The sequence below is a fragment of the Platalea leucorodia genome (assembly GCF_965183815.1).
Source record: "Platalea leucorodia genome assembly, chromosome: 3".
Lineage (NCBI taxonomy): Eukaryota > Metazoa > Chordata > Aves > Pelecaniformes > Threskiornithidae > Platalea > Platalea leucorodia.
In genome coordinates this window covers 77,341,627-77,367,412 of record NC_138825.1, presented here as the reverse complement: position 1 = coordinate 77,367,412, position 25,786 = coordinate 77,341,627, and the positions used below count along the sequence as shown (strand labels likewise).

General features: G+C 38.7%; 1 protein-coding gene across 5 annotated transcripts in view; it reads right to left on the bottom strand.

Moving 5' to 3' along the window:
* SESN1 (sestrin 1) overlaps positions 1 to 25,786 on the bottom strand; it is an 85,215-nt gene that overhangs the window by 41,488 nt on the left and 17,941 nt on the right. The window contains exons 2-3 of one of the 5 annotated variants that reach the window (XM_082306953.1): positions 2,852 to 2,932; positions 827 to 928 (exon numbers count right to left, since the gene is read on the bottom strand). The exons of the other annotated variants lie outside the window; for them this stretch is intronic. The gene's annotated coding sequence lies outside the window, so the exon portion shown is untranslated. The remainder of the gene's footprint in view (positions 1 to 826; positions 929 to 2,851; positions 2,933 to 25,786) is intronic. 5 annotated transcript variants of the gene reach the window in all.

Below are 25,786 nucleotides of genomic sequence, written 5' to 3'. Positions count from 1 at the left end.
CTTTTTAAACACTGTTTACAAATGGCTTAAACAAGAGATAAAACCAAATCAGTAAGAAGCTTTTATAACCCAGTGTACATTTATTTACATCAGGACTCAAAACAGCTTATATTTTACTGATGAGCTGGGTTATGCATGGAACAACATTTACAAAACAGACTACTAACAAAACTATGTAAACGCATGCTGTTGTTCTTGCCATACTGTCAAGTCAGCCTGGGAACAGCTACTGCTGTGGTTTCCTTGTGAAAGTGTAAGCACTTTAAGATCTGATAAGAGACACTGTAGGACTATATTATAATAAAGACAGAACTTCAGTTTCAATTCTTCATCCTAATAAATCCACTAGGATAACAAAAGCTCTGTGTGACATATGTGCAAGTAATTCTGGGCTTTAAACATGAAAACTACAAGTTTGAAGCTAAGTATTTGAACTTGACATGGCCTATCAATACTGGATAAGCCAAGCAGGATTCCAATTTTGGTCCTCTTCAGCTTCAGACAAGGTATTTATGAACAGCTCAGCTTCCAAATTAGCAAATTTAAATATGCATAATGCACATATCTGCATGTTGTTTACTTATAATTCATAATTAGCATACAGTTCTCTGTAACTGCATTCAAATAATTCTGCTGGATTCTTGATATCAATTTATTGGTGAAATGCTGATTTCGTACGAGTATAAATGGGGAAGGACAGAAAAGAAACTCAAGAATCACTCATTCAGCCATTACTTGGGCATCCACAGAGTTTGTATGCTGAAGAAACAGCCTCCCTTATTTCTCAAATATAGTAATACACCCTCTAAAACAAAAAACACATTACCTGAACTGTAATGATATGGTTTCAGAGAGATGCATAAGCAAAGCAGGAAAGGGAAATGGCTCTCTGCTGTGTGTCTTCAGGTACAATGCAGAAATTCTAGAACTGACAAATCATAAATATCAAAACCAAAGAAATCTGCTTGCTGTATAGCCTGTGTGATAACAGCTCAAAATGATACAGTGAATTTTGGTATATGCTGTAATTAGTATTTGGAAATGCTGCCTATGATAAACACTTGTGTAATATGAATACTGTAATGCATATAATTTTTCAAAACACAAATTGGCAAACAGACATTGGTTATATTACTCCAAAAACGTATGCTGCATTGCTCAGTGAGACTAGCACAAAAGTTTAAATGGATTTTCAACAGTCTTTAAAGTAGTTGAGAAAGCCTGTGTGATATGCTTTTCTTCCCCCTTCAAAAAAATGGGAGAGGTAAAGGAAGTTTTCTTTGCTAAGCTTGGAAATTCAGGTCTTGTCTACCTGAGCCTTTAGAGAACTCGTACAGCTACACTGCAATTTTAAGCAAGCAGAACTCTGGTCATAAATTACAGTGTGTATAGCCAAGCTTGGCATGACTCACTCATTTTGCAACTGTGCTTAAATATCTAAAAGGCCCTGCCAATCAGCCTGTTTCCAGGAATACCATCTTTTTTGCACACCTGCCTAATGGTTTACAAATAGAATTTCAGGCTTTTGTTTTTGACGAGGGAAGCCCGAGCTCTAGCACAGGTCCTGCCTCCCAAGACCAGCTCCATCCAGCACAGGCATACAAGCACAAGTGTCTCTGGTTTAAGTGCCAGCCTTGTTGACAAGAGACTTTTCTCCAGACTCTTTGGTCCTCAGGTACAGTCTTAGGCCACATGACTTGACTGCTGGAGAATACTCCTCATCTGGGTAAGCACGAGGAGAAAATTGCAATAGAGAGTGGCTACAAAAAGGATTTCATTCTGGATGAAAAGGGGATTTACAGAAAATGAAGGAGGAAAGAATCATTGGTAGGCTCCACTCATCTTCTGTTAAAAAAAGATATTTTCTTTTTTACTTTATTTAATAAATAGAAATATATTTTGCTTCTAATCTTTGTAATATAGAGCTATAACTCAAAAAGTTAAAGGTATTTATAGTTTTATTGAGATTTTATATCAGCATGATGCAACCGTTCCTTTATAAAGGAACTTTTATACTCACTTTGAACAGGACATTTCTCTTTTAATTTTCAACTTCATCAGACAAGAATTGTCAAAGTCAAGAAAATTGTCAAACCAAGAAAATTTAGCTGTTTTTCAAATTCTGAAACACACATTCAACCTTTTCAAATATGCCTGCATAAACCTGAAAAATCTAAATATTGAAATATCTTTCAAGATTCCTATAATTTATCTCATTGTAAATTACTGGGACTTTGGTAAACAATTCACAGCTATTTGATAAACATAGGGACTACAGCTCTGTTTAAACACTATTCATAAATTGAGAAGACCTTCTTCCATAAAAATAGCTAAAAAGCTTTTATTTCAGAGATCTGGCTGTAAACTTTTTGTGTTAGCCATAATATAATGTGTGAGTATGTGTGTACACAATATGTATTTTTTAAATAAAAGCATTTTCCTGACAAGGAAACTGGTCTCAGCTACAAAAGCCATAGCTGACTTCCTGCTCTTTCATTAGACCTAAATAATAAGTCAAGGCAAATAAAAGAGTGCACATTGCTACTTCTCCAGAAAAACATTGGTACAAGCCATCTAACATTCAGTTAAAGAGTTCAAGTATCAAGGCCAAGTTAACTTGATATTATCTTAATAAAAATCCTTGTCTGGATCTTCTGTCCATATTCCAATTAGAAACAACTTTATCCTTGCTTGCTTCTCATATTTTGGTCCATATTGTTAATGCTCAAAAATAACTCGAATTATTTGCTAGAGCTGCTATTTCCACTAACATATGCAATCAGGACCTAGCAAGATGTTGTGACATAGGCAACACATGGACATATGGCTATATCATGGAACACACACTTACATAGCCCTGAAAGGTGAAAAGACTGCCAAAAACTCAGAAATTCAGAAGGTCCAGTATTTCAGCATCTATTGTCCTCCTAACCTGGAATTAAAAGCAAAAACTTGGAATTCGGAGATAAGTGGAACGGAAAAATAACAAAAAGATAACATTACTCATACAAACTATCCGAGTTTCCTTCTTTAACTCTCAGAGCTCAACATCAACACAAACTGTCAGACTAGAGGACAAAGTCAGGCTAGAGAGAATTTATGTTATTTTTTAAATTGGCTGGGCTTCTTTAATTCACCTTAAATATATAAAGAATTGAGTGAAATGGCTAGTGTTGTTTTCAAGAATTTATGGAGGATGGGCAAAGTATCAAAAAACAGAGAAACAAGAAACAGTGCTTTTATTTAAAGAAGGAAATAAAAAAGGAACCAGTTCACCCAGCTGAATTTCAATTCCTGAAAAAACTGGAACAGAACAAACAAACAAAAAAAACCAATAAAAACTCAGCAAAACGGTTTGTAAGTGCTTAGACGAGAATATATGACTGTGTGCCAAAAATCAGTTTGACACAGATCCTCAACAAATCTTTCTAACTTGCCTTCCACAACAGGATAGTAGGTTTGAAGAAGGGAAGACACTAGTATGTTTTACAATTATGACTTTAAGCTAAGGAAACTTTTTCCTTGATGAGACTACAACAATATGAACACAAGCTGTCTTATGCTGAAAGAGCAGCCATCAATGGCTCACTGCCATTGACAAAGACATAGCACGTGGGATTCCATAGCAAATGCCCCCTAAATCTGATTCTACACAGAATGGCAACCTGAATTATGGAGTCGAAAGAATGCTTGCAGAAAATACCAAGCTTGTAAGAACTGAGGGAATCTGAGAGGACAAACTTGAACTTCTAAAGATTCTTGACAAATTGGAGAAATGGTCCGGAATCACCTAAAAAATGGAATACAATTCTTAGGGAAGAGATTTAAATTATTATTCTCCAACAGAAATTATCAACCATGCAAAGACAGGAAAGGGAAACAAGATACTAGAGACACTCTGCTGGAAAAGAGTTAAGGCTATAAAGGATTATGGCATCATGAGGTCAACATGAAAAAAACCCAACAAAACCCTGATGTGATTCATACACAGTAATTTAGCTTGCAAGACAGAGGAAGCAAACCCCTCTGTTCTAATCAGGAGAATTACCCCATCGTTTTGGTCAATGCATATCAAAGATGTGAACTGAACACTGTCCTCTGTATTCTCACCAACAAAAGTGATCAGATGCCTAGAAAAAATGACCGAGAAAGAAAGACTAGGAACAGGGATTAAGGCCAAAACACCACAAAGACATTTGACCTAAGGAGAAGGAGCCTGAGAAGAGCAAGGAGATTCTGTAGAGTCTTGACTGCTGTAGCCTTTAAAACAGGCAGATAAACTTTTCATGCACAGCTTAGATATAATAATTGGTTCTTCCTTGGGGCATCTTGATAGATCTAATAGATCTCTTCAGGTCCTTCCCGACCTTCCCTATTTCTATGGTTCTATGAAAACACATTTTAATATAGCTAGCTATCCCACACATAAGGACAAAGAAAATAATCAACATGTACACATGGGAAAGTAATTTTGAAAGCACTGTCTCCAAAAAGAACATTGGGAACTGCAGATCAGGCTCCACTGTGCATTTATAGTGTGGTTCAGCTGCCTAGAAGGCTAATTGGATCTAAACTGTATAACAGTAGGAATATCACATAGAACAAATGACAACCTTTCCTGTATACACTATGTTGATCTGTTTAAGAATATGATGACTTTCCTGGTGTCAAAAATTGTTTGGAAATACTGGAAGGATTTTTACAGCTCCTGTTTGACTTGATAAAGAAAAGGGGCCTCTTAGTACACAGCTTAAAAACCTCAGTCTATCCAAATTATGAAAGAGAAAGTTGAGAGATGACTTGATTTTTTGGATGTATACATACACACCCCTAAGACTCGCTAAGGTGTCTGAAAAGGAGAAAAAGATTGAAAAACATCAAGATTTTTCTGATTCATAAATTAACTCACAGAAAACTACAATTAATGGAAACTGACATTACCCAAATGTCTCTTGCAGAGGTACCGTTTCCTAGCAGCAAGAAGAATTAAACCCTGAAAGCTCTTACTACAGGAAATGGACACCACTGTTTCAATTTTTTAAGCAAGATTAGAGATCTTTCAGAAAGATACACTTATATTCAGCTTCTGGGAGAAAAACAAAAGTCCATGACCTACATATACAAGAGACTGAATCAGATTATCACAATTCTCTAACCTGGCCTAGCAACCTAAACACTTCTTTCCCTCAGCTATTCTATTAGATGCTTCCTGGCCTATGCATTTTGCAGCACAAGACAGCCACAGGGACTGAATACAAAGGTGACCTGATGCAGAAATAGGCAGAAAGAATATTGTTTCAGGTACCTGAAAGGGAATAGCCATATAAAAATCATTTCTTAAATGCCACAAAGCAAAAAAGGAGCTTTAAGACTTGGCAAGTAGAAAACTCAAAGGGCCGTAGGGAAAAGAAAGATGCAAGGAGAAAAATGAACATAGCAGGAGGAAGATGCCCGCTATCCATCAGGGAAGAAATGGTGAATTGCCACTTGAAAAGGCTCTAGGCATGAAATACGTGCAAAGAGAAATGAAACTCATCTGCTCCCAAAGACTGGGAAGAAAAAAAAAGACATTCCACTTTCCCTAAAGGCTGCCTGACATGTTTCACGTTAATTGTACCCGAGGCTTTCTGTTGTCCCTCCATAGGCTCAGACTTGCCTGACAAAGCAGTTCCAGAGTCGCTTTGCTTTCAGGGACGTCACAAAAAACTAGCATCCATTTTATTATTATTGCTGTACTGATTAATCCATGTCTAAACCTACCCTGTACATTACATACAGTCAGTGTTTATATTTTAATTACTGTGCAACCTGTTCCAAAGGAATCTCTCCCTTCCCTATACTAACAACCAAAATTTTCCAATAATAGATTATGTTTCCAAGTGTGGTTATTGTCATAACAATTTAACCTTCAGCCCATCCTAACAAGTACTGCTAGAACAAATTCTCCCTTTGGCCAGCAATGCATTAAGACAAAACACTGTCAAGGCTGCTACTGGATGCTCAGCAGAAGGCTTCAGCAATGTAACTAATTCATGCTACCTCTCTGCTAAAGAAAATCTAAGATTGCTAGTACAGCTGGATCTTTTCTGTGAGAGCAAAACAGCATATCTGACATGCTTATAACTTACAGCTCCCAGGCTTAAGGTCTCAATATTTTTGTCACAATGTTATCACAAAAAATTAGTAATAGTGAAATTCCGTATGTCAAAATAAACTATAAAGTGGTTGGAAAACAGAAATTAAGTTAAATATAACTAGTTTTTTAAATTAAGACATTACTTTAGAAAGGATTCCTAAAAATCTAATCATGAGAAAGATTTGTTATGCTACAAACACATATATGACTCCAGAGTAGCCAAGACAAGATATTTATTCGTAATAGAACAGGGAGAACCTTAAGACTTTTTTTGCTGTTTTGGAAGATATGTCAGAGTAAGTTAAGTTAAAAGAGATACAGAATACACTCATACTCTATAGCCTTGAATAAATATATTAGTGACATTAGAAAAAAAATATATATTTAGATTAAATTATAGTTTAGATGCATACTGGAGCTTAGACAGGAACACTCAGAAAGGAATGCTAAGGGATGACGATCTGGGGATTGGAAGATCCCCAAACAGAAGAATGAAAGGATGCTATATTACAGGGTTATCAAGCTTTGAGAGACAGCTAAGAGATGCAGGGGAATGCAGGAGGGACACGCAAAGAAAAGTATGATAAAAGTATGATAAGATAAGATAAGTAAGATACGTTAGACAAGAAACTGGCTATGGAAAGAACTCTGGGATTTGGGGCTGAAGTCACATGCAGGAAAATAACAGGAGGATCCTGAATTTCTTCAAAGTGAAAATGTGATTTCATAGTACCAGCTAGGTCGATGGGTTTCTTACATTAATCTCAGTAATAAAATAATTACGATTTAGAATCTCATGTGTATCTACCATGTGTTTCTATAGGAGTGCTCTATGTCCAGGCACCCATGGAACAGAGGGTGATACGGAAAGGTGCCCTTTAAAAAATAGTCCTAGAGCAGCTCAGTCCTGAAGTCCCATTTCTGCCTGAATGAAATTTTGAGTTCATGGGACATAAAGATAAAACCTTGTTCTATACGTGATATGGAAACAACAGAACGTGGAAGAGTTTAGATATGTTAAGATAGATAGATAGATAGATAGATAGATAGATAGATAGATAGATATATCAGGGATGTGCAGGGAAAAAGAAGAAATTATAATATGGAATGCATTACAGACCTGAAAAATGAAGAGAGGGAAAAATGTCATCCGCGAGATATACAAGAAAAGAACAAGCTATGTTAAAGCACTTCTGGAGCTGAGCCATCTAACAAACACGGGAAACATTGAGAGATAAAACACTCCACAAAGCACACTGAGACGAAGTGTTTGTTCAGGAGACAGGGTATTTTTCACAGTATTGTAAGGTAGGTTCTGCTCTACTTTTCAATGTCTTGGTTACTTTACAGCCACTTTAACAACCGGGAATTTAATACTATGATCTTCTAAAACTGCTCAGATTATCAAAACCTCAAAAATCCTGATTTTAAATGTTCATAACATTTGAATTGAACTTCAAATGTCTTATAAACAGTGCTTCCTACGCAGAACAATGTGGTATCACTAAAGCAAAAGCCTGAGTGACAGTACAGCCAATGACATTAAAACAGAAGTATCACTTTCTGAAGTATTTTCGAGAATTGCTTTTAATGTAGATATTTAACATTAGCTCATATTTCCTGAGCTCCAATTAAATGTTGTAAACATGAAATTTAAAATTCTTGCTAATTTATTACCCAAGGGATGCATTAACAGCAATACCTCCTTACTGAGCTAGGACTTACCCATATTACAGGAAAGTATTTGTCAGCTGAACAGGCCAGCCAGGAGTTGTCTGCTTCAGTCAATACTTAATTTTCACACAGAAGCTAAGAACATACTCAACCTACCTACGAAGAACAACTCCAAACTTTGCAAAACAGTCAGGCTATCGGTTTATTTTTTGCCACAGTATCTGTATCAATACCGACAGTGCAGAGCTGTTTCCTAGTCAAACTACCTCAACCAGCCAGTATAAAATTCCAGGGAGATGAAACACGCAGTCCTCCAGAATCCAGAGCAGGCTTGAGTTTTCTACTTAACATCAAATTCATGTTGCAATGCTGTTATTCTGGGAAGCAAACAGACATTTCCTATCTTTTTTCCTAATTCTGAATCTGTGGACAAAGAAGCAGTACCGATAGGCTTGTATTTTAATTGCTAGTGCAAAACTGTTCAGCCTACCACTTATTAATTCATAATGCTCTGACAGTCCTAGGAAAGGTTGTAACAGATTTATATTTATGATTTTCATATGTAAATCATATATTAAAATAAGGCTTAATTACAACTTTAATTCCCCCTCCTCCCCCCATGATGAAGAGATAGAGTACACAGCTTTCACTGTAGGATAAAGCCGATGAAAGCGATTAAAATAGAACTTGCTGTACAGTTGCTCAGAACCACATTCTTGTTTTCTGCTGTTTCAGCATTTCCAGAACTTGCAGGAAGGCATAAATAGACTACAACAATGAAACAGAGCTCCAACAGAGATCTCAGACAATGTACGCAAATACAGGAACTTCCCTTTTTCAACTCCATAGTCCCTGATCCATATAATATCCTACATCAAAAAATTTAGAAGATGTAAGTTAGACATGGGAAAATGCTAAACTTGCCCTTGAAAAAAATTTTAGTTTATGTTCTCGGAATTTAATCAGAAAGTGACTGTGGTGAGGATCACGTTTACTATGTAATTGAAGAGAATGTCAATACTCAAGGGGACAGAAATTCTAGTCGACAGCCACATTTATACCTATTTTCCAACTGTAATGTTCTTCCCCCATTTCAGCTCCAGGGGAAAGGAAAATCCTCCATGACTATGTGACTAGACTGCAGATTTGTGGACGGAGCCCAGTTTTACCCTCTTACACCTCCACCCTCACAACCGATCTGACAGCTCCCTCCTATTCCCAGGCAATGCCCGTAACTGCTGCAAAGTTTTCAGAGGCGTGTTAACTGCACAAAGGGAAATCCTTCTTTTTAATACTTATACCCCTGACAAATCTGAGTGGTGGTCATGGAAAAAAGAAAAGGCCTCTTATGTAGTTCAACTGCTCCTGCCAAATATCAAAAGATCTGCTGCAAAAAATGGATAGACTTTCTCAAAGAACAGGTCATAACAATCCTTTCCAAGGAAAAGTTAGGGCATATCTACGCAGGTTTTGCACATAATATTGCCTCAGTAATACAAAGCAATACTAATTTGGGAAGAAATACAGGTATAGCTGTAAAGCTCCCAAATGAAGACATAGTAATGACAAGACAACAGTACTTCTATTGCTACAGTTTATAGCTGTGGATAAAATGGAGAAGAATTTGTAGTGTGGAAATTTTAGACCGACAGAAACATTTCTGAGCAGTAGCATTATAAAAAAGAAAAGCCCTAGAAGGTGCAAAAATACTAAAACTTATCTTGATGCATGGTGATTTCCATGTTCTATTTGATCTGTAAGTCAACCAACCAACCCAAATTATTGAATCTTCCTCCCAAATCAAACCACATTCAGTGTTTTCTCCAGCTCTGATTTAGTGACCTCAAACATTAGATTAGTCACTTGTAATCTGTCTTTTTGTTTCAAGTCTTTCTTTACTCTTAAGTACAGTTACTTTGGGGGATTTCATTCTTTTCCTTCAGTTTTTCAAAACGGAGAGGTTACAGCCACCTGTCCGCATAAGTAAAGACAGAGAGGAGGGGGCTTAAGCTACAGTATCTGGAGCTTTTACAGTGACTGAACAAACTGTTTACATATTTTTGCCTTAGTTTCCACTTGACGCAGAATAGTATAACTCAGTCCGGTCCCTCTGTGTAGGAGGCAATTATTTATCAGCTTCCTTTTGGCAAAGATTTCTTTCACCTCTTATTTTAAGGCACTGAGGGTACCAAGGTGTTTCCTGCCCAGCCATTTATCACAGCAGGCTTATGATTTATTTTAACAAGAAACACAAGATAAAAAGGGTATCACAGAAAGAGTAATGCCCCACAGTACAGGGAATATAATTCTAATAGCTACCAAGACAGGGTTCCAACTCTGAATATTCTCCTACCAAAGCAAGCACTGTTAATGCATGTTTAGCGACAGCATTGTACAGACTGCTGGTATATTCAGGAATTACTGCCCCCTTCCCATTCCCCCCACTTAGACTGTTCACAGTCTAATGAACAAGTTACATCTAACCCCAAAGGGATAACTTGACAGTTTTATGTACATATACACACATATACACACACACACACACACAAAAACACTCCACACCATGTTACTAAAAATCTGGATTTCTTCTGTCAGGTCTCACCTTCTAACAGGTGTGTACAGGCTGTTCCTGTACACTTAATTACTCCTACAATTAAAACCTATATTAACTCCTATATGGCTTCCACCTCCATTTCTAGATTAAGATTCTTCTTTGTAAGAAACAGCACCAGCTGATGAAGCTAACACTTTGGTTGAGCTTTGAAATTGATACTAAGTTCACATTAACTTTGAAGTCACTACAGATCTGATAAAATCTATTTTTCTATTTAGTTTTTAGTTGCTGACACAACAGATATGTTCCTACTTCCTCCAGGAGACGTAATTAAATTCCAGAATTCATTAGATGTTTGTGCTCTGCCTATTCCCTGGGCTGCATGACGAAAGATCCCGGACAAGTGAGCATAACTGAAGCGAAACGTTTCCCTCATTCAAGGATAAAATTTTGGCCTCTATCTTCTAAAAGAAATCCAAACTTTCTTAAAAATAACTTCACCTTTTCCTTGAAGATTTAAAAGAAGAAACTTACACACAAGAGAACTTTGCACTTTTTCCTCTTAAAATTTATGTTTATTATTTGTAAACTACTGTAGCCTCTCAGCATAAGGAATTAATCAGTTCTTCTCTGAGCTACCCAACCAATCCACTTTCCATTTTCCCAGCCAAACATCTGTACTTGCCCTCCCCCATCTGCTGTTGTTGACGAGTTAGTTTACCATCTCAATCACTGCAACTTCCTTTTCAGTTTCACTAGACAACACACTGGTGCTTTCCTGAATGAGGATGCCTTCCATCTTTTCCCCTTCACTAAACTGAGGTGATAAGATGAAACACAACAAGCAGAGGATTGTCTCCCCTGCTTAAAAAGAGAAATCTCTTTTGTTTAATTCTGGGTAACTCGTACATGCTAGTTAAAACTAAGATATTAAAAAATAATAAGACAAATGCAAAGACAAGCCAAGAGCAAGGAGTCCAACTATATATATATACTAAAAAAAACCCCAAACACACTACATTTGCTCTAAAGCAGACTAGAGAGAAGGCCATTTACAAGCAAAGTGAACACATTCCTACAAACCACTGTAACCATTGTTAAACATTTACTTGTTTTTGCCTGTGTGCAGTGTTATCCAATCGGCCATTTCTATTTTATTTAATAAAGTAAATGTGATGAGATGCTACACTACCCAATGTCGTCAATTCATGACATATTTTAGTCATATATGTATTGCCCAGGTTATAGAAACCTGTAAATGTAAGAATCTTTAATGAAAAATAAAACTAATCTGTAGTACATGAATCATAGAATTGTTTAGGTTGGAAAAGACCCTTAAGATCATCAAGTCCAATCATAGACATAACTCTGCCGAGTCCAACACTAAACCATGTCCTCAAGCACCACGTCTACCCTTCTTTTAAATACCTCCAGGGATGGAGACTCAACCACTTCCCTGGGCAGCCTGTGCCAGTGCCTGACTGCCCTTTTGGTGAAGAAGTTTTTCCCAATATCCAATATAAATGTCCCCTGGCACAGCTTGAGGCCATTTCCTCTTGTCCTATCCCTTGTTACTTGGGAGAAGAGACCAACCCCACCTGGCTGCAACCTCCTTTCAGGTAGTTGTAGAGAGCAATAAGGTCTCCCCTCAGCCTCCTCTTCTCCAGGCTAAACAACCCCAGCTCCCTCAGCCGCTCCTCATAAGACTTGTGCTCTAGACCCTTCATCAACTTCGTTGCCCTTCTCTGGACATGCTCCAGCACCTCGATGTCCTTCTTGGAGTGAGGGGCCCAAAACTGAACACAGTACTCGAGGTGCGCCCTCACCAGTGCCGAGCACAGGGGCACCATCACCTCCCTGGTCCTGCTGGCCACACTATTCCTGATACAAGCCAGGATGCCATTGGCCCTCTTGGCCACCTGAGCACACTGCTGGCTCATGTTCAGGCGGCTGTCAACCAACACCCCCAGGTCCTTTTCCGCCAGGCAGCTCTCCAACCACTCCTCCCCCAGCCTGTAGCGTTGCATGGGGTTGTTGTGACCCAGATGCAGGACCCAGCACCAAGCCTTGTTGAACCTCATGCAGTTGGCCTTGGCCCATCAATCCAGCCTGTCCAGGTCCCTCTGTAGGGCCTTCCTACCCTCCAGCAGAATCCTACAGGCTGAAGAATCAGAAGGCAATAAACAAAACCTACAACTTATTCTGTAAGTCTCACTGTTTTGGGAGGTTGCTGGGAGCAAAGAGTGGACTAACGGATCAGACTGAGGCACAGAACTTTCCCCACAGCAGACTCAACAGCTTCAAACCCAAACCACTCTACCATTTTATCATATTGATCTACATTAAGATGCAAGAGTTTTCTTAGACTACAGTAAAACAAATTTAAATAACCCCTGGTTTCCTTACATCTAATGGACATGGTTAAAATCTGAAGTGTATTTCTTAGGAATTTTTTATTATTATTTGAATAGTATGTATGCAAATGGAACTATAAAACCCATACCAATGGTTAATTCCAGATTGACCCGACTCAAACAAGGGTGCTAAACCATTTCTACACAGACTTTCAGTTCTGCTTTGTGTAGGATCCTCTTTTGCCATTACCAGCACCTTAGTGCCTTACAGCAGTATGCAAAGTGTCATGAAATTCAGCTCCAAGTAGTCCATATTCCTCTCTAAGCCTTCTCCCAGGAAGAGGACTGTATGTGTAATATTTTCTTTTCATATAACTTTTGATTTATTTTTTTAAATTAGAAGCAAGCTTGATGTGTTCTTTTGTATGCTTACAGGGGGAAAAGTACAGGTGGAAATGTCTTTGAACATACTTGTTTCCCCACGGGCATTTAATTCATAATCTAGAAACACTCACCTGCAAAATGAGTAACTCTACACTTCCGAAGTTCCCTCCATGCCTCAAGATTACAGTTTTCAGTCACAGTCTTGGGTTTTAAGCCTTTTGCAATCTAAGGACTCCTTTTACAATGCTAAGCTTTATGCACCTTTTAAGTATTGGAAATAATTGGTGATCTGACAAAATCCAGGACCTCTCTACAAATCAAAAAGAAAAAAAAATGATAAACTTTTGTTGCTAAAAAGAGATAGATGTTATACTGGTCAGGTCAAATGTGAGGTGACAGCCTCCCTGAGGAAAAACAAACAAACAACACTAAGCTCTTTCCTATCAGCATCTCTAGATACCTATCACCCACAATTACTAAAACTAACCTCTTCCTTTACCAATTCTTCCAAGAATTGTAAAATATTATTTTAGTAACATATTCACCTCTGCAGATGAAAACTAGTCCAGCCTTTTTGACATTGAGATGGGCACAGAAACCAAATCTCATAGGAATTCAATTTCTTAAAATCTTAGCAAAAATAATAAATCTCCCCTCCTCTTTTTATTTATATTCCTCCCTGTCTGAGGACCCAAGACATTGAGGAAAATGGTTCGGCTTAACAATCGCAGCTATAAAGGTATCCCAGCAACTATGGGGTTTGCTTTTTGTTCCCCACTTCTCATTTCAATACATAAGCAGAGCACTGAAAAAAGCATTCGGCCACTAACAGCCCTCCCTGGGACACCTTCAACAAGGTAAATCCTGTTAACAGGCGCTTTACTCAGTGTCCCCTCATTTATATTTTTGACCCTTGCCCTTTGTCTTCCCACTTGCAAGTGCAATTCTCCCCCAGCCGTGTGGCTCACCACAGTTTTTCTGCGTTTTTGAGGGAGGGCTACTCCTATGTTTGGGACGAAGGCACAGTCATCCCTTGGTTAGTGCTAACAGGAATACCAACCAATACCAAAGGCCCGGAGAGCAGCATACAATAGAAGTTTCACAGCCGACTTGCCTGGCTTACGCACTCCTTGCTTGCCTCTAGCAATCTGCCACCCAGACTGAGCCAGAGGTGGGGCAGCGCATTTAATACCCTTCTAAAGACCTCTCCCAATTTGTATCTAGTTGTCCGAACCAGTATAAGCTACTGGCAGCCATACTAGCCTACAGAAATAAAGTTCCAAAGTTTAGCTGTGCCTTATTAAAAAAAAAAACGCCACCTCATTTTGCTTGCAACCTACCACTCAATAATGACACTGAAAGCTCTTTATTCTTTCATATCAGGAGGAAACAGAGAAACATTGCTCCCATTCTCTACACTACTGATTTTAATACTGTTGCACACCACTCCTTCACAATTCTATTCCAATCTGACTCTCAATCTGTTTAGTTTAAATATTTTCCAATCCTTCTGGTCATTATTGCCCCACTTGTCCATTTGCTCTTCTTGTTACTCTATACTTTTTTTTTTTTAACTAGAGTACACCTTGGATTAATTGTTGTGATGTTTCTTTATTTCATTCTTTGCCTGCTATTTGACCAAGAATGGAACAGACAGATCCATTGTCATTTCACTGTTTTCTGAGCAGTAAACACAGAGCACAGCCCACCACAGTATGCAAAACGAGAATTTGTTCCCCTTACATGCATGTCTTGCACTTGTCAGTATGGAATGCCATCTGCTATCCAATCACACTTCTTGAAGCTCTCTGCTACCAGCTTCCAGTTTTACTAACCAACTTAGTATCAGCAAATACTTTAGGAGGTTAAGAGAGTGTCACTTAAGAGAACAAAATAAGAACTCTCAGAATTTCCTCACTAGCTTTCTTCCCCCTGCAGAAAGGGAAGAGATGAGTCCTTTATTCTGCAAAGGGGCTAAACAGCAACAAAACTGATGTAAAGGGAAGGGCTTTGTGTTAAGGCCTGCACTCTCCAACATAGGCTTACTAAGTCTCAGGTTATGCAAGCATAATGCTAGTAAGCCAAGGAAACCCTAAGTTGTTATATCAGCCCTAAAGCATAGATATAAAAGGTTCTTCTCAGGACCTCTTACAGCTTACAAAAGAAAACTAGGGGTGGGGGAAGCAGAGAGAGAAGCCCCTTTCTTTAGCAGGTCTTCAGCAACCTCTGCATCAGTGAACAAGCCTCCCTCCTTCACACAGCTATCCTTAATTACACTAATTTAAAAATATTCCAGTCACCAGTTATTAAAGTGAACACAAAAGAAATGAGGCTGCTAGCTGCCCCATTCCCATTCAACAGGAAGAAGGTTTTCTCTACAGCAAAAGCCACCTTTGCTTGTTATATAGCTTATAACTAACAAAAAAAAAAAATTTAGAGATCAACAATAACCATTGCCATTCCACTCCCCCATTTGCAGCTATTGAATTACAATTATTTTTTTTTTTAAACCTTCTGAAGAAGGCTTTTCTCAGCCACTTTTCTGGGTTAAGAATTTAAACAAACAAAATTAAGAGACTTGTGCATCAGAGAATTTAAAATACTTTTTGCTGGTAATTCCTCAATAAGTGCAGATGTTATTTCCTCATCACTTCACTCCAAAGAGCAAGAAATTTTAATGGGATAATGTGAAAGCGTATAAAACCATCACTGAGGGTGCAAAGATTTAGGAATGGAATGTTTAATGTTGGTTAAGCAACACCAGTAATGTAGCAAGGCTGGTCTTTGGAAAATCTTGAAACATTAATTCTATATCGATAAGGAAAATATAGGTGCTTATTGAAAAGCTGATTGGCAATTTAAGTATTACCAACTACTAACTTTATCAATATTTAAACATACCAGAAGCGAAACCAATTATTCAGGGGAAAACAAGCTATACCTGGGTTTAAACAGCTTTCTGGTAGTCAGTTTATCTTGCCTTTAATCTTTCCTCTGATCCATTTCCCTTGTCATTCTCCTATGTATCTTTGCCTCTTCTTTCTGAAGGCAATAAACTCTATAGTCAATATTCCTGTATTTAGTGCTTGTCCAAACCCTTGTTACTTGATAAAAAAAACCCCCATGAGTTCCTGCTTCACAAACTAGCTTTTCACAGCCTTCTGGTTCTGTATGCATCTCATTTGAACTACAACAAAAGTTGTATGTATTTTCCATATAATTTCCTTCCCTGGGATTTTTTTTTTTTTGAGAGGAAGTAGGTTAATGAGTTCTGATGTATTCAATTATGCCAAATACTTACTCAGCTGAACATTCACTGCAGCTGATCAAATCTCTCATTCAGTTATGGTCTGAAGTTATTTTACATAGGACTTCACAACATTTTGAGTCCTTAACTTTCAAAAAAAAAAAATCCAAGAAAATTCCAGACCTATTTAAATGAAAGAAAGAAGCCATAGCTCACTAAAACACTATCAGGAGTAGTAACTTGATATTTACAAAAGCACTGAAAGACATTATTGCAAGTGTAAACAAAATTTTACAGAGCAGACATAAAAACAGCTTTAAAAGAACAACTGCTTTCAGTACAAGCCGAGGTCAGAACATTATAAAATCTAAAAAACAACTTTCTGCTCTAGTTAAAATGGAAGAAAGTTCTTCAATATCATATATACCCACCCAGAAAAATAAAAACAACAGATCTAGACAACCCACACAGCTCTCATTGTACTCAGGAGGGGGAAAAAAAAAAAAAAAAAAACCCAAAACAACTGAATTCATTCCACTCATTTAGCTCAAGTATTACAGCCATTCCAAAGAGGTTAACTGTGTTTTCTCAAGTTTATTTGGATATTAAATACAAGATAAAAGATCCCTAGATGAAATGTAAAAGATTGTATCTTATTTTTAGGAAATAAACAGATTCCAGAGGTGTGTTCCCGCTCAGCCAATCCCAAGGCTGTCGTGCAGCTCTGCCACCTCTCCAAGCCCAATCGCAGCACTGAAGGGAAACTCGTTTTGCTGTTTGTCTCGGCAGTGCTGATGATGAATGGCTGCTTCAGGGGAAGAGATCAAGCTGTGTGGTAAATCTTTCTATTTGCTCCATCTGCTTTTCTATTTTAAACAGCTGCAGCGATCAGCCTGGCACCCTACATTAAGTACATGTGAATTTCATAAGAGAAAACATTTATGTAAGTGAAAACATGGCTTAGATTTGTCCTCCCATTCTCAAACTGAACACTGGAACTTCTGCAAGCAGCTGCAGAAATTTATGATTATTTTGTATCTACCTTCCAGAAAAGGTATGGCCTAACATAGCTTGATTTTGCAGCTTTTAGAAGGTCAGTTTTGCAGTCATAGCAGATTTCAAGATGATGGCATTCTCCACCTTACTTCCTTCTCCTAGCCCCACTTTGCAATACAACTTGTGAGATGGCAGAAGGAATATGCAAGCAGAGTATGTTCATTAGAATATGCTCCTCAAATGTACAAAGGCCTAACATACAAGCCTTACTTACCTTGCAGTTCTGCTGATGTTGTGCTAGCATAAGGTATTGCCAATCTAGCCTGGCTCCAAAGGTCACCATTTTAAAGGAATGCTTTATTGTAAAGCCCATTACCAATTTCTAAGCTGAAGAGACTAGCAAACATACCGAGACAAGCAATGGGTTTCTTTTGTTTTGTTTTCAAACACTGTTCTTGACTTAAGCCCAAGCTTTCTGGCCAGATCCCAGTTTGGCCAAACCCTGCTTTCTCTTATACTGTCAGTATGTTGTTTTTGTATCCTGACATACTCTGCAGCACTGCTGTGCTCTGCTAAACAGCTTCCTCGCTTCTCAAAGCTAGCGACATTTCAGTGGCCAGCAAAAAAAGCTCAGTGTCTTGACGATAATATCTACCCTACCCCCAAATTCAAAAGTTTTAGGATTCTAAGGAAGATACATACACATGTGGATGCAAAGACTGTAAAAGGGTTATTTTCACCTCCTTTTATAACTCACACTCTGTTTCTCTCCCCCAACTTAAATTCAGTTTCTTTCAAAGTTTGAACATATTTAGCCACTTCTGAATTAAAGCAAATTAAAAGTGAAGTGAAATGCCAATAAAATGAAATGAAATGGCAGATAGCAGCACTGTAGGTTGCCTGTTTACAGTATCAAAAGAAATTATTACATCTCTTAGGCGAGATAATTTCCACCATATTCCATCTATATATACTTTTCTTCATATTAATATGTTATGCTATAGAAGTTTTCTAAAGTGCTGTAGTGTATAAAAGTTAACTGGAGGTATTGCAACTTCAATTAAACCTATCTGTATAACTTTATGCTAGCAGCTTTTCACATAACTTAAAATTACTGTAAAGTTCCATGAGCGTTATTTCCATTTTACAGATAAGCAAACTGAAATGGGGCTATAACTCATCCAAGATCACACAGCAAATCGGAGAGTGGCAGGGCCAGGAACAGAACTCATCTGTACTCCCAGGCCAGTCCCAGAACTGTTATGCCTGTTTCAATACTACTAAAGAAGCAGAAGGTACATTTTGGAGAGAAATGCCAAAGGAAGACTTCATAGTAAGGAGAAGTCAGAGAGAACACTCACGTGCCAAGTCCTTGAGAGATCAAAGTCTCGATTATATTTCCGTCCCCTCCTTATGACAAACCAACATATAAAGTACCTTTCAGTAGAAGGACACGTGAATGTGAATGTAACACCAAGTTGGCAAAGGCTTCAGAAGTTAAGATATTATCTTAAAGGCTACCTACAGCAGCTTTGATTAGCAGAATTCGAAGCTGACAAGTTCATAGATTCACTGTAAAAACTTTGCAAATACCATGACTGAACAACAAAATAATCATAATCTCAGTGTTAATCTCTTAGGAAGAAATCAAAATTATTTTATTAGAGAATTATCTATTTGTAGAGTTTATATTACTTTGTAAGTTTCATTTTAGAGAAGATTTTAATCTTTAAATCAGTTTTAAGATTGCTAGAGAAATTTAGCACCTTTAAGAAGAATTCCAGGACAGCGATTGTCATCTTCTGTGTTCAGACAGACCCAAACTGGAAATTTTGAATAATATTCTAATGGTAACACAATACACAGTTCAGTCGTGCTACCAAGGGGTTTTCTTTTGGTTCACCAGTAAGCGGGGGAAAAATAGTGCAAAAAGCCTCTGCACAAGCATGTTGAAAAAGACAGGTCAAAGTAACCTAGAAGGAGAAAAAAAAAAAAAAACACCACCATACTACTACACTTACCTGCTTTCAGCTCTTAGAGCTGTATCTTAGATTTATGCAGGTGCTACTAAGTTGTCATACTCTGTCAAGGAGCTGCAACCCTAAATTGTGACTTCCCACAGCCTGACAGTTTTTCTTTCATTTGGGATTTCAGACAGTTAAACATTGTTTGCTTTATTTCCTCACCCCCCACCCCCACGTCCTGCCTCAGCAGTACCTTCTTCTATTATGCTATCGTGCGTCAGAGGGACGCATTACTGCAGCCCCGCATCCTGCATGATGCAAGTATGTGCAATCTGGAAGGACTGACACTGATATCGGCCCAGTATGGTATGTGCTTTATAGGCACAATGTTAGACAGATCCTGTCTGTACAGTCAATACAAAAATCAATAGCTTCATGCAGTAAGTACCAGTGGAACTGATGTTTGAAAAACAATGTTGGATTTCACAACATATCAGTTGGCGGCATGGGATACTGTAAGAAAATAGTAAGATGATGGCAAAGTTGTAAGCAAGAACAATGAGAAGACTCGATGAGAGACTAGGGAAGGGAAAGGCTGAAAGGAGTTCAATTTAGGATATGCTAACTATGGTAGTTGTCAAGTGCAGACATGAATTTGATCTATGCACAGACAGCTGAGACAGAAAATGGAATCTGCAAATCAGGCAAGAGAGATGGTCTACCTCAAAGAAAATTAATAGGGAAAAACATTGATGAGTTCAATGGTGTGGAATAAGTGGAAAAAAGGCTACAACAATAATACACTGCAAGTTTAATTAACATGGGCATAGAGAATTTGCACAAAAATGCTACAGTGAAAAATCTAAAGACATTTATTGAATGGATTTTACCATTCACATTGCTTTCATTTCCAGATCCTGCCAGTCTAATATTTGCAGGGTCCACTCTTCCCTTACGATCACTGGCTATAGGGCTTAGTGAAATGATTGATTGCTAGCTCCAAAGTATTCTTGTGCCTTAGCAGGATATATGCTCCTTCATTCCAATAACATGATTTTATTTGGCAGTTAGTACAAAATAGGCATTAGGGTTATGATTCTCTACTTGTTTGTCTCAACAGTCCAACACTGAATGAACTTCCTTCTCCCTGCCATTTGGTAATCAGACTATTAAAAGGCTAAAACAGGCAAAAAGGTTTCGAAAACTCTTTTTTACAGAAATGTGCATATTCCACTGGGCACTTTCAAGGATGAGAACACCAAACAGTCAGCCAGAGGTGCCTAAATTCTAAAGCAACATTTATTACGTTACTATTATAGCTATACTTTTTCCTCATACCTTCCCCTACTGCCCCATGTAAACACCCACACAAAGCTCTAATTTGCTGAAAAATACTGATTAGTTTTGAGTATGTTCTCAAAGCTTTATGTTCTCACTAACTTTACAGAGTATGGAAGTTTCCTTTCCCTAAGCGTACCAGTGAAGGGGAGGTAACACTTAACACGCTTCAGAAAAATCTTCCTAACTTCACAAGCTACTGTGTTGATCCTCCTCAGCAGCCTATACCTCTCTTTCCCACTCCAGAAATGGTAAGTAGACTTCATCTCTTGCTTCACAGAAGAAAGCAAGTAGCACACATTACAACCCCTGCTCAGTTCTGAGCACTGCTCCACCAGCACCACGGGACAAGGCTCTGCCTGGCTCCAAACTCACCTAAAGCAGCGAGCCCAAAAGCCTCTGTCCTCCAAGAGGCTGGATCTGGAGCCAGAGGTGCAAACTGCTAGACTGTCATTGACTGAAAACCACATCTCAAATTCTTCTACCGTAAGAAGGAAGAAGAAATGACTAAAAGCAATGGGATTGTTAGAGCTTGGACTATCTCCTTGTTCCATGAAAGCCTAATGCCAGAGTTAAGTATCCGTTTTCCCCTTCAGGTTATAACACAATTCTTCTAAAAGTTAAAGCTCACAAACCAGCACTTGGACAGTGTAAACTGTAGGAGCCCAAAGAGCTCTCTTCTTTCTTTCTTTACATCTCCGCTATTCCTGGATGATGTTTGGTCCAGGCGCAGGTCTAACTATAGTCACTCAAGCCTCTATACATCACCCCTTTCCCAAACAATTGGGTCTAATAACCCAGAAGGCCTGGCTGAGTAAGATCTTAGGCCCACAATGGAACAAGCCACTGTGGGACAGATTAATTTAAAAAAATGTATATTGTTTAGGCTGGGGAGATTCCCAGATTTCCAGCAGGGAGAAATCAAGAATTAGCAGTGGATCATTACACAAGCCCAGTCTCACTAGATTCCACTTTGCACAAACTACTGCTTTCCCTGGTTCCACACACTAGGAGTAATAATCCACAACAAAGAACTGAATGGAGTCCTCCTTTCAAGGACACAGACAACTTAATCTTAAAAAGAAAGCTACCGGTTTTTGTTTTCCTTTGTTTTGGTTGCTTGTTTCTCCATTTGATATTTTGAAGATTAAAACTTCACAGAAGAGGGAAGGAATCAGTACAAAGGAAGCCTGCTAACCTGACAATGAACCAACCTTCAGTTTTATGCTAGCTATTCCAGAAACAAAAAAAAAAAAACAAACAAAAAGCCCCACACCATTTTGAAGTTCCATATTTATAACTGTAGCCTTCTGACGTTCATAAAAGCTTTTAGTGACCTAGGAGGTCACAAAACAGTCACCCCAGGAATTGTTTAACCAATTCATGTCACTTGGGGGAGGTGGGGGGAAAGTGATTAGCCCAGTCTTGTGGGAAAACAAGGAAAGAAGTGGCCATCAGCTGCCATCTTCTTTAATCTACTGCCAATACATTAAACCAATAATTGTCTACAGCACCACTTGATGTTTGTCATTTGCTACGCTTCCTTCCTTTCCAAAATCTTTTAAGAAAAATTTTTTGAAGATGACAGAATATATGCCTTAGCATACAGGCACGCTTTAACACAGAAGGCAAAATAAACACTAATAAGAACCATTACCAGAATAAGTTCACACAACTGCAAATAATCAATTTATCACAGTCTTGTGAGTTAGATCTTCACTTCAGCCACAGCAACTGATAGTACACCTGACATGTTTTACATAACAAATCAGACAAGTCAGTTTTTACAGATGAGCTACTCAGTTGTTCATGGTAATTTAGTTCACGTACAGTCATGTGAAGTCACCCTAAAATCAGAAGGCCCGAGTATGAAGGGAAGTGCTGCAGCGTACCCTGTGAGTTCAGGCACAGAGACTCAGTTAACTCTTCAGGTTGCAGATTTTCACAGCACTGTTCACAGAACCTCTGGCGTTTCAGGATGCTCCTGGCCATCTACTATGAATAAGATTCAACTGCACACAGATCTATGTTTGAATGAAGTTCTATTAAACAGTTGAAGCACAGTGTCACTAGAGAAGCGTGTATTGCATCTCCTATTGTTTGATATAATTAGGGGATGGGGAAACAAAAAGGCCTCTGCACATTTAATATATGCTATTATGTCATCTAGTTGCATGTTTGCTAGAGGGTTACTTCATTTGGCCTGAATATAAACTTGGAAGAACTTCAGGTTCTTTTAATGGTAATGATCTAGTTCCTGTATAGTACAGTCAAGTGAAAAAGCTTGGCATGGGAAAACTTAAATAGCAGCAGGAGTACACATTTCTCTTCAAGAAGAATTTAAGCTTCACCCTGTATTAAACTCAGCACAGCGTACAGTACCTCTTGACACCCTTTTGCTCTTCCTCCAGACTGTCCTGCTGGTTCTCTAACCTTATTTCAGCCATTTAGCTGCAGTAGTGCAAGTTACATGCATCTTGTTGCACTTGGGGTTTGAAAGCAAGTTGCAAGTCCAGCTGAGACCAATTATTTCCTTTCCAGGTGCCAAACTGTACTACGAAGTCTTATACAAACAACACTGGTATTTTAAAGAGCTGTTCTTCTTTTCCTTTAATGGAAACTTCTGGATCAGAACATTTTTCTCCAAAACTAAAGATAAATAAAGAGGAAACTCACAAAAAAATATTCAAGAGACACCCAGTTCTGGTTCAAACCTCCACCAAGAGCTTGTAGAGCCATTCAAGTATGAAGAAAGAATGAACCTACAGTGCCCTCAAGTGTGAGGGGATGTGAAGTGGAAGAAGTCTGGAGATCTGGGAAGAGAAAAGCTCTCAAGCCTTCAGAAAGGACTCTCACTGAAGAGAAACATGCTTACTTGTACCGGGGGGGAATTGTCCTTATGCATTATGGACAGACTATGTACTATAAACAGGTGCAAGAAACAAATGACAAAGCATCTCCACTTTCAACTGCCTTTTCAAATGCTTGTGAGCTGGAAGCTTCATGTTCATTCTCACCACAGGAACACAAAGGCAGTTTAGTTATCTAGTGTAGAAGCCTTGAAATGGCTTAATTTAATACTTAAAAGGAAGAAGTATCTTAGTGGAAGGTCACATTTTACACTGTAGAGACAAGACCAATGATGCTCAAGACAACAATGCTTCCTCAGTGCCTGAATCTCTTAGCAAAGATCACACTTCAGCCTATCACCAAGGAACACAAAAGTTATATTTATTATAGTTACATAAAAATTGAGGAGGGCAATGCACCTTAACCAGCATTCACAAAAACCTGCAAGTCAAGTTGGAAGCCACCTAAATTAGCCAACAGGAAGCACCAAAGACAGGAGTGCATCTTCCGTCTCATCTCCTTGTGCTAGAGCTTTCTGCCCACCACCAAGAGGCACCCGCATCTATTCAAGACCACAACCTCAAGCCCAGAGACTGGCTCGCTCGCCTCAGCAGTTAGGTCACTTAACAAGATAGAGGCCAAGTTCAAGTCATTAATAAGCCTGAGGTGATTTCAGCTTCTCCTCCCCAAACAACAAAGGTAAGCTATTTAATGATGGCAACACTGTCAGCACTTCCAGCTGCGCTAGGCCTGCTTTACATGCAATCCTTAAGGTGTTCACTGGCCCAGAAATGAGAGCAAAAGCTAGTCCAATTCTCTCATCTTGGGAGCCTAGGCATGTAAGAGGCATGACTTTGAATCACCTCAGGCAGAAAGGGTGCTGAACCTAGAGTCCTCACTCTTTGGGAACGCTCTAACCACTAAGCTATTACTCAGGACTGGGAGGGGTAGCTCTGGTTTGTTTTGTGCACAGCCCATCTGATAGGTCTTCAATAAACACGCTCTGAGAACATCATGTTCTGCGAGCTTTGAGAGGAGATAGAGAGGGAAACATTTAATCTCTGGATCCAGAGTGAGCTTGAGCATAGGCCTGGAACTATTGCCCACTTTCAAAACTGAAACACTCTTATGCATGGCTGAACATCTGATCAGGCTCTGCCTAGCTGCTCGCTGACTTCACCTACAGGGTTAGAAAGATCCCGAGATTTGAAGCTCTCAGTTGGGGCATAACCACAAGCTTTCTGAACTCAGCTACAGTCTTTGGGCTGCAGTATTGTCTTCCAGTGACTCAGTGAAAACCAGGACCTTTCTCTTGCTGAATAATTATCATACAGGACAGAGGAATTGCCATGTTGCTGACAATAAGTGCCACAAATCTTAAGATATCTTTTTCCATTTTTCAAAAACAAGACCCCTGTACTATAAAAACATCGAGTTTGAAAAGCAAAGCATTCTGATGCTAGGAACTACCAGAAGTTGAGTCTACCTAGATGATTCCAACTTTCAACTTTTAAGTTTACATTCTACTATAGGGAAAACTTTTTCTGTTAGGGTTACCTCTTCCTACAGTGCCATCTGTTGCAGAACCTCACCTCTTTTATTGTTACTGTAAGTTATGTATCACAAACAAAGCAGAGACAAACTGGTCAATGAAAATACTGCATAGTAAGCTCTGTCACAATCATGATCTAAATGTACACCAAGTACAAGTGTCTGAATTACCATTCAAATCATCTGTAGGAGGCTATCCAATGCATGCCCAGAGCTGTAAGAAGTAGTACGGTATTGCATATGAAAATGCCTCAAAGATACAAGCTGTGCAACTCTTTCAGTTGCATACATATAGTAAGGGAGTCGAAACAATTGAAGAGTATTTTTATCAGACTGAGAGGCCACAAGCTCCAATGCTCTCCCCCCCCCCCCCCTTAATTAGAAATACCATCTATGTTCCAATGCATTAGAGCTTTGTTGTAAAACTTTGGGGATACATGCGGTCTGTTGGGTCATTGCTACAGCCAGGGCTGAATCAAGTAGAGCACACTTCCAGCTGGAGGAGGCCTTGCCATCAAGTCATACAGCAGGAGAGAGGCTAAAATGCAGCACAGCAGCCAGGAAGTTTCACCACGCAGGGTCCCTTTTTGCATGCCTGAACAAGTCCTTTGTAATGGACCATAGTCACAGAGCAAATAATCTAGTTTCTTCTAGCAAGCGTGAACTGCCAATGACAAAGAATTATCTTTTCCAATATCTTTCTTTATAATAGTGAACAATTAACAGTATTTAAATAGA